Source organism: Lactuca serriola, chromosome 6 (genome assembly GCF_051521515.1).
Source record: "Lactuca serriola cultivar US96UC23 chromosome 6, Lser_US96UC23_V15, whole genome shotgun sequence".
Lineage (NCBI taxonomy): Eukaryota > Viridiplantae > Streptophyta > Magnoliopsida > Asterales > Asteraceae > Lactuca > Lactuca serriola.
The window spans coordinates 67,593,357-67,603,257 of NC_136413.1; positions in this window are offsets into that span (position 1 = coordinate 67,593,357).

Consider the following 9,901-nt stretch of genomic DNA (forward strand, 5'->3'; position numbering starts at 1 on the left):
GTGTGTGCTGTGTTATGTGATGTGTGTTTCAAATACTTCTTAGAATCGCGGGAAGGCGTCGGCTTGATTGTACACACGAGATGGAGTTATGTTTGAGGATTCTGGATTTATATAATGGATATGTGCTTTTAATAATTTCATACTTTGGGATTTTGTGGAATGTGTTAATGAGAATTATGTGATTTTAAAATGAAAAAAATTGTTTGGAAATTTACGATGTAACAACTTCGTATTAGAGCCTTGGTTTGAGGGATTCAGATGTACCTTCAGGTGTGTCTGGACTCAAACTGAGGATTTTAGAAAAAAAAACTTTAAAAGAAATGGTTTTTCAAAAAGGAGAAAGAGTTTTAAGAAATAATGAGTTGGAGCAATGTGTACAATCAGCCAGAGCTCGAGCGGTGATTTCCTAAAATACCTTTACTTATTTGTGTTATGAGATACTAAAAATGCATGATAGACGATAGTGTTGGGTCAAAAGTATGGTTTATACTTTGCTTTTCTAGGAAAATGTATTTTCATGTCTAGGACCATAAATAGCTCGGTGTTTATGCCTATATATGTGTTTACGGTTGTGTGTACGGCCGTACACGGGTTTACGGCCATAAACCCGTGTACGGCCAACTATCCCTATATATAAGGTGAGGAGTGTGAGAGGAGTGTACGGCCAAGAGGAGCTTAAGTGTGTGTATTCTAAGGTGTGATAGAGAGAGAAAGTGAATATTGTGTAAGGAGCATCACTGATATCATCAATACATTGAAGATTCATACAATTCTTCTTCTCCTTCCCTTCTATTTTGATCTGGCATCATTCGTTTGATTGAGATTCCGCACCATCAAACGGATCCGATTGATACACAAGCAGATTGGGGACATACAAGTGGTATTAGAGCTTAGATTGTATCAATCATTTTTTCAGATCTGGAGCATATTTGATCTTATTTTTGAAGGATTTTTTCGTTTTTGGATAGATCTTCGCAAAATAAGGGGGGTTTGTTCTTCGCTTTTTTCATAAAAACGAGTTTTGGATCGATTTTTGGAGCAAAAAGGGGCAAAAATCGCTTTTTTTATTCGTATCGGAAGCTGGTTCACGACCAGTTGAAGGTGTAAGGCTAGTTGAAGGTGTAACGACCCAATTTTCACGACCAAAAATTTCATTTTTAAATCAATACTTTGGAAAACATTTGTGAATAAACATCATTTGATCCCATCATTTCATAAACATATTTCGTGTCTGAAAGCCAAAACATAAAAACAACCATAATGTCAAAGTACAAATCCGAAAATAACTCATGGTGCAGAAAACAATGTGCGTGTATGATGTGCCGCTACTGTGCCAGTGCCTTCCCCTTCGAAGAAGAGGTACCTGAAACCGAAACTGTAAACTATAAGCACGAAGCTTAGTGAGTTCCCCCATAATACCACATACCATACAATCATATACTGAACATCTAGGAGATATGGGCCTCGCCCACACTCATGGAGATACGGGCCTCGCCCACACCCCGCTATCTGGGAGATACGGGCCTCGCCCACACTCCGCTATTTGGGAGATACGGGCCTCGCCACACTCCGCTATTTGGGAGATACGGGCCTCGCCCACACTTCGCTATCCGAGAGATACGGGCCTCGCCCACAATCAACTACTAAACCATAACATACAAGTATCACACAGACAACGAGTATAAACAATTCTGCCACACTAGCATATATCATCATCAAACTCAACTATGAGATACGGGCTCTGCCCACACTCCGATACTATCATATCGTCCATACGGGTCGGCCTTGGTGCCCTAGACCCGTTCCTATTGGAAGGAAACTCACCTCGAAAAGTAGCTGCTGAAAGTCTACTTGCTAGACGTCTGACTGCTGCACCAGTAATCCACCGGCTATAAATCCATAACATAGATTAGTCACTCATAAATACCCTTAGGTCAAATGACTGACCTACCCCTGGTCCAAGGTCAACTCCTTGGTCAAAGTCAACTTCCAGTTGATTGGACTCGCCGAGTCATGGCACAGACTCGCCGAGTCCCAATCCTATTAACCCAGTACCAACTCATCAAGTCCCTCTTCCACTCACTGAGTCACCCATAACTCACTACTTGGGATGATTGGACCGACTCGCGATCCGAATCGCCGAGTCCGAGAACAACTCACCAAGTCCCACAAGAAAATCTCATACTCGATTCCAAATCCTCACCAGAACATCCATCTTGAGGATTTGGGTTTCTGGGACAATTGCTACACGTTAAATTGCTAATTTCGCGTGCAGCTACGAAGGGTTGGACCTTCTACACTTAAGCCTGTCTTAACTCAATAACAGTTCATATGACTCGCCGAGTTTGAAGAACAAGTCGTCGAGTACCAGGCAATCTTCAAAGGACTTGCCGAGTTGTTCATCCAACAAGTCGAGTCTAAGACCATCTTCATAGAACTCGCCGAGTCCACTTTGGAACTCGCCAAGTCCCTTCCACTCTCCTCCCATACAGACCAAATATGAGACATGCAACGGTTCCAAACCATAGATCTAAGCTCCTAGGGCATGCTTATTACGTAAAGCTGCAAACTTTACGTGCATGCATGGCCCTATGAGCTCCAAAAGGCAATTCCAAGCTCTTTATGAGGTCATGCACTCAATAAGGACCTCAATCACTTCAACCACAGAGACTTTACACTTCTAAGATGTCCATAAGGTCCAGATCTGAAGTCCTTTCAAAACATAGAGCATAAACACATGGAGTTTGAGGTTTTAGGGCTTGAAAACCACCAATTTGGGACAAAAAGGGGATCTAATGAACTAGTGATCAAGGTAGCAACTTTTCTACCTGAATAAAAGCTTCTCGCAGTGTAGATTCCAGATCTACCTCCTCACCTTGCACTCTTCAACCTCCTACTCCTTATTCTAAGCTCCAAACTTCCTTCACAAAGCCAAAATCACTCACAAGAAAAATATGGGGGCTAGGGTTTCGCTCTACAACTCTCTGGAAGTGTTAGGGACAAAGGAGGCCAAGTTAGGGCGTTTAAATAGGGTGCAAACACCCAGGTTAGGGTTTTTGCCTGGACAAGGTCTACTCGCCGAGTCCGGGAACCGACTCGCCGAGTCCACAGCTTAGACACTACGTCTTATCCCGCTTCTACTCGGCGAGTTGGTCCTTCAACTCGTCGAGTCCAAGGCCAAAAATGAAATATTTAAAGAGTTAATTACAAAGAATACGTACCAAGAACCAGGTGCTACAGAAGGTGTACGGCCGTAGACCCGTGTGCGGACTCGGAGTATACGACCTCGGTGTATGGTCCTCGGTGTACGGCTCGGTGTACGGCTAAGCAGCCTCTCACGTGTACGGCTCGGTGGTTTGCGGTCCAGCCGCGTTTCCGGTTTGCTTCGCTCTTGGCTTCGCACCTCGCACGTGTTCGTTGAGTAGTCTCGTTCAACAACCTTCTTTCTCGTTCAACGCTCATTAAAAAAGGAAGGGATTTTTTTGGGGTTGCCAATTTTCGAACCCGGGTCACTCGCTTCATCACTTCAATGCCTTACCAACTCAACTAGCTAGCACCTTGTTCAAATCCTTCGTGATTTAATTCAAAAGGCTTCTCCATTTCGATTCCAACTTTCGCATTTTTAAAACTTTTAACCCAAAAATCAATTTCCTTGTATTTTTAAATTCCATTCTCTTCCAAAATAATTAACTTTTAATTTTTTTTTGAATTTCTAAATTGACCTTTGACCTCAAATTTTGACCTTGACTTTTCAAGTTTGACTTTTTAAATTTAAATTTTAAGGTTGATTTTCTCGGTTTTTAAGTCAAAGGGCACATTTTTGGTAAACAATGAGTTCCGCAAACATCACAATCAATGAAGTTTCATGCTCTCAATCATGTGAAGCTACGATTAAATTTCTTCGTGAACATAATGATATGCTAAAAAAGGAAGTCGATGACCTAAAATACGGAGGATATGAACTTAGGAATGGATAGAAACCTCTAAAAGCACAACTAGAAGCCAAAACAAAAGATTTTAGAAAACTTCAAGAAGAATATAACAATAAATGTGGGAATTATAGATATGTTAATGAACAGCTTAATAATGTAACTGCCGAACTTGATGCATTAAAAGCTAAATATAATGATGTTGAATTCAACTTCAAAAATTTGATGTGTCAAGTGAAGTAGTTGCGTCCATGATAGAACATAGTTTAAAATTTAAAAATAATCAGTCAAAGGGTTTAGGGTATGATAAAGTGCCTCTTCCTTTTAATCACACCTATCAGTATAACCCTTTGATAAAAGAGGAAATAGACAGAGAGGTACATCTCATATATGGCAAACCTGTTATATTTGTGTCGGCAAGTGGTCCTCAGATTGAAAATATTAACGTTTTTACTTCCAATGCATACTCGTTAGTAAGCCAGCAAAAGCAAGGGGATGAGAAGATTTAGTCTGATAATAATTATGTGTCAAAGTCTGATGACTCAAAATTTTAATATATTTGATAATTTTGCTATGGTTGTGCCAAAAAGTGTTGATCTGAACGTTTCTGATGCCTCTACTTCATGTGCAGGTAAAGTAGCAGAAGAAGAGAACAAGGAGAAAATTATTGAACAAACAAATGTCTCCTTGAACTCAGAATCTATTGCTTCTAACTCAGTTACTTCTGATCAAACTGCTGTTGGTAAATTTAGGCCACCAAAACAAGCGAAACCGACAACTTGCTGCAAGTGTGCTTGTGGGAAAAATAAGAAACAAGGCAAGGATACGCCACCAGGGGCAGGAAGAAACAACTTCCTGGTGAAGAAAAAGACATGTTTTCACTGTGAACACCTGAACACATTGCCAGAAATTGTCCTAACCGTGCATACATTCTTTACTACGCACAAGGGTGGTAGAATGCGTCAAGAGGGAGATTTTCCAAAAGAAACCCCTCAAGTCCACGTTCAGACAATGGCGACTGGAATGCCACGAAGGGCAAGAAATCAACTCCCAAGGGAAAGAAGGGAATGCCAGCCCAGAAGTCAAGTTCAAGAGATGATCCTATGAAGCCAAGATCGGTTAGGTCAAAATCATATCAGCAGCCGACTACAAGTTCAAAAGCAAGTACCGAGCCACCCAACATATTGAAAAAGAAATGGGTTAAACCTAACTAAAAATGGGTTCCAAAGGTTCAATCTCCCAAATCACCTAATGAATCTAATATTTCTTCATCTTCTGTGTGTGATAAACATGATATGTCATGGGAGAGAGTACCATGTAAGGATGACAAAGGTCAACCTAGTTTCAAAATGGATTGGGTTCCAAAGACCAACTGATCCTGCTTTGTGCTGGAGCAGCTATGGAGGCATATCATCAGACTTCGGTTTGTTGGTAGTGGTTGTTCCAGGCACATGATAGGAGGCATCTCTCAATTGTACAACACTCAGAACATTGTTTGAGAGTATGTGTCCTTTTTGGGAAAGCAAGAAAGGAAGGGATCACTGATGGTGTTTTGTGCTTAACTATGTGAAGAATTTTCCGATCTATTCTAAGATTATGCGTGTTGTTCTCAGACCTTCTGGATGCAAATTCAATCGGTGACTTACGGCTTGATTTTTCTTCTCAATACTCCTGAGTTTATCTTACACTGATTCCTTTTGAAGACAATTATTTTCTTTCTTAAAATTTTTTCTTTAGTAGGTATTGTTTTCGAAGTGATATCAAGAAAGTGATAACGGGCAGTCTTAACATGTGTAAGGGACTGAATATGAATTGTCTAGACTCTGTGTTTAATGTGCTGGTAGGCACGAAGGATTTGACAATATAGATTTATATAGGATTATTTGGACTGACCATACATCGTCTGGGTAGATTGAGCAGTGAGATAAACACGGGAACCTACAGGATACACTAAATTAATACGCATCTAGAAATGTGGCTTAACTTGTCCTTGATGTACGGACTTATGTCCTTAATTCTGGTTCTGATAGGGCGACTGGGGGGTTCTGATAAAGTATGTCTATAGGAAATTATTTTCTTTATTTCTATATGTCATTCATATGTTGCTTCCTCTGTGTGATTGGAAGAGATCTGACCTGGATTGCAACATATGCAACTCTATTTCTATGCATCTTCTTTATCTGTGCAATTATTCCTATCTGTGAGCCATATGCTTTCCCCTCTACGTGATCGGAAGATCCGACCTAGGACACAACATATGCAACATTCTACCACTCAATCCCTCTGTCTCTGTTAGTCATATGTTGTCCCCTCTACGTGATTAAAATAGATCTGACCTAGGACACAACATATGCATCTATCTCTAAATTTGTCCTCCTCCTTAATAATTGTTTACTCACCTAAAGTAAGGAGTCCCTAGGAAGATCTTGATAACCAGGGTATATCGAGAAGTGGGGAACACATTCTAGTGCAACTAAAATCGAACCATTTAGAAGTTGTCTGTAGATCTCGCTGCTTAATTTAAGTGGACAACAATACTCGTGGTCGACGTCAGCTAACTACTGTCAAGTCCAACCCTAATATCTTGATTTCTAGTAGCAATACATCGCGAACGGTATATTTGAAAAAAATTGTCAATATCCTTCATGTTTAAGTGGACCACAATACCAGCAATTGACCAGATCTATTCATGAAGGTGAAGGTACTGATAAACAAAGTTAACACTGTCTCACAACTTTTTTTTTGAAAAGATACTGTCTCACAACTTTGATCCCAAATATTTTTGTTTTCGTTAAATTTGCTCATAGTTTTCCTCTATGCACAAATTTTGGGGGAGAATTTAAAACAAAAATAAAAAATCAAATAAAAATCAGAAAATTCAAAACTCAAACAAAAAATAAGAAAATTTAAAAATCCAAAAATAGTGTTATTTCTGTTTTATTTCTTTTCAGAAAAATCAAAAATCCAAAAATATTATGTGCTAAGTTTTCTTTTCGTTTTGTTTTGTCTTGAAAAGTGAATTCAGATGTAGATGAGACTCATGGAGACTGTATCGATATTTTCTGAGCCAAGGCTTCATCTGTGATCATCGAAGAATTTTCATTCAAAGGAGCAAGAAATGAAGATTATTCTTTAAACTTTCAATCTTTCAACCCCAGAAGCAAGGTGAAGCTGCACTTGAAGACTATGTGACAGATTGCATTGAAGCCTCCTCAATCAATTTGCTACTATCTTGAGCCTGGTGAAGTGATCAAGAAGAATTGGTTTCTCTATCATTCTCTCTGAAGATTCTCATGCTGAAAGCGCTATCTTTCAAGAATCTCTTCAAGAAGCATCCTCACCCAATGTGCGTTTAGAGTCAAATTCTGAAGAAAAGCCCAACTTCTCAAGATGAAGTCATTTATTGAAGATTCATCAAGTTCATCTTGAAGCTGTGAAGAAATTGAAGATTAAAGCTGAAGCCAAGCTCCTAATGGAGATTAACAAGAAAAGCTAGCTACCTTTTTAGGGGGAGTTTGTTGGGTCAGTTAGAAAAGAAAGCTATAAACCAAGGGGGATATTGTTGGGTCAAAAATATGGTCTATACTTTACTTTTATAGGAAAATGTTATTTTATGTCTAGGACCATAAATAGCTCGGTGTTTACGGCTATATATGTGTTTACGGTTGTTTGTATGGCCATACACGGGTTTACAGCTGTAAACCCGTGTACGACCAACAATCCCTTATATATAAGGTGAGGAATGTGAGAGGAGTGTACGGCCAAGAGGAGCTTAAGTGTGTGTATTCTAAGGCATGATAGAGAGAGAAAGTGAATCTTGTGTAAGGAGCATCATTCATATCATCAATAAATTGATGATATATATTATTCTTCTTCTCCTTCTCTTCTGTTTTGATATGGCATCATCCGTTTGATTGGGATTCCGCACAATCAAATGGATTAGATTAATACATAAGCAAATTGGGGACTTACAGATAGGCTAGGTATTTCATATCTTAGGGCTAGAGTTGCCTGATTTGTGATGCCTTAGCCTACGAAATGTTATTGATTGATATTATCTTCTATTTTCTTTGTGTATGTGTTGAGTAAGAGTAACTAGAAAGAATCTCTTAGAGAGAGCTTTGAGTAGAGGAGTAATCTAGGAGAGATACCTAGATGTGCATTTGAGGAACCTATTGAGAGAGTAATGAGATACCCACGAGGGGTAGGGTTGCCTGAGTTTGGTAATGGCTTTTAGAGTTGCGGATAGAGCGAATCGAGCTGTATGCTAGAGTGGTTTTATGTGTTTGTGGAACTCTTGATGATGGGAGACAGCTACTAAGTGAATATGACGATATTCAGGAGGTAGATGGCTGGCATCATGAGGAGTTTTTAGCAGCTGATGACAGAGAAGTGTGAGAACCTAGGAAGAGCCTAGAGAGTGACCTTAGTCAGATGAGTGCTCTGATAGAGGAGAGTATTCGCTGGAGAGCGAACATGTGTATCTGGATTGGTGATCGAGAAGGTTGAGGGGCTACTTAGGAAATCTGGGACGATCCGTGTGGAAAGTATGGGTAGATGTGGTAGGTAGTATGGGCCTGTAATACTGAAAGAAGAGGACCCATACTCGAAACGGGGAGAATTCTGGAGGTTCTAAACAGCAGGTTAATGGGAGATAACATGGTTCGGGTACCATGATTCGTAGCAGAGTGTGTTTCCATCTTACCATTTATCCAGCAATGGGTATTCATTCAGAGAGTGGATGTGGTCATCTATGGGGCCAGATGGACATGTCGGTTGAGCTTCGACAAATTCTACCTTGCGAGGAAAATTGAGTTTAGATCTCAATAAGGTTCACTGGTGAGCTGCTAGTTGGAGTCGCGGTACTTGAGGAAAATGGAGATGATATACTGTGAACGATTGCGGTCTGGGTTGAGTGATCGGCCGATGATTAAAATGTCACTTTCTGTGACGAGAATCTCTCTAGTTCCACTTCTTGGATTGAGCAAAATAGATAACGAGCTTCCGGTTCTAAAGTTTAGAGGTAACACCGAGGGGTAGCATATGATTGCGATATTTTCACCAGAGTATATATATTGTTGCGATGTATTTCTTATATTGTGAGAGAGAGTCATCAGTGGGGACTGAGGCAGATGAGGAAAAGGAGATGCCTTAGTTGAGTAAGGCATACTTTTAGTAGCAGTTCTAGGTGATCAAGAGGAGCATACCGGGACGGTGGCCCTCGTCACCTACATTGTGTATCAACCGTGAGAGTGAGGTTTCTTTCTCCTATGATAATTTCCGTGATGGAATGTTGGTTGAGGAATCGGAGACGAAGTGTGTGATAGTGCATTATTTACAGATTGTGAGTCGTGACTAATTCGGGACAGTTGGGATATCTGACGGTGTGTCGGTATGGGATTTCGAGATGACTAGAGGCAGTCACATTGGGAGGATTCCATGGTTTTCATCTGAGATACAGGATACTTAGAGTTATGTGGTCACTATCTAGAAGATCATCAAGTGTTGCGTAGTAAATTCCATGAGTCGGAAATGGTACATCTGCGAGCCAGTCTGTAGTGTGCTATGTTTTGCATGTCAATGGGTGATAGTTCGAACCCTAAGTGGGGGAGAACTGGGTATTCTATGGGGGAGGATCCTCACTCTGATGTGGAACAGAAGTTTGGGTTATGATGATCTGCGGTGCGAGTATACGAGACGAGAGTCATGTGGCAGTCGAGACAATGTACAACATGAGATGATTCATGTGGCATATTCTCAAGAGAAAATGAGTGACTTCACAGTAGGTGGCCGGTAGACAGGAATCTGTTGATGGTTTGTATTTCTTCGGGTGTACCTATGTATGAGTTTCGAGATGGTTGGGTTTCCAAGGTCAAGATTCGATTTCGGAGAACTAATAGTTCGACGCATGAATTGTTATTTGTACTCTGGGAGGGGAAGCAGTTGATTTGCCAATCAACTATAGGGTCGAT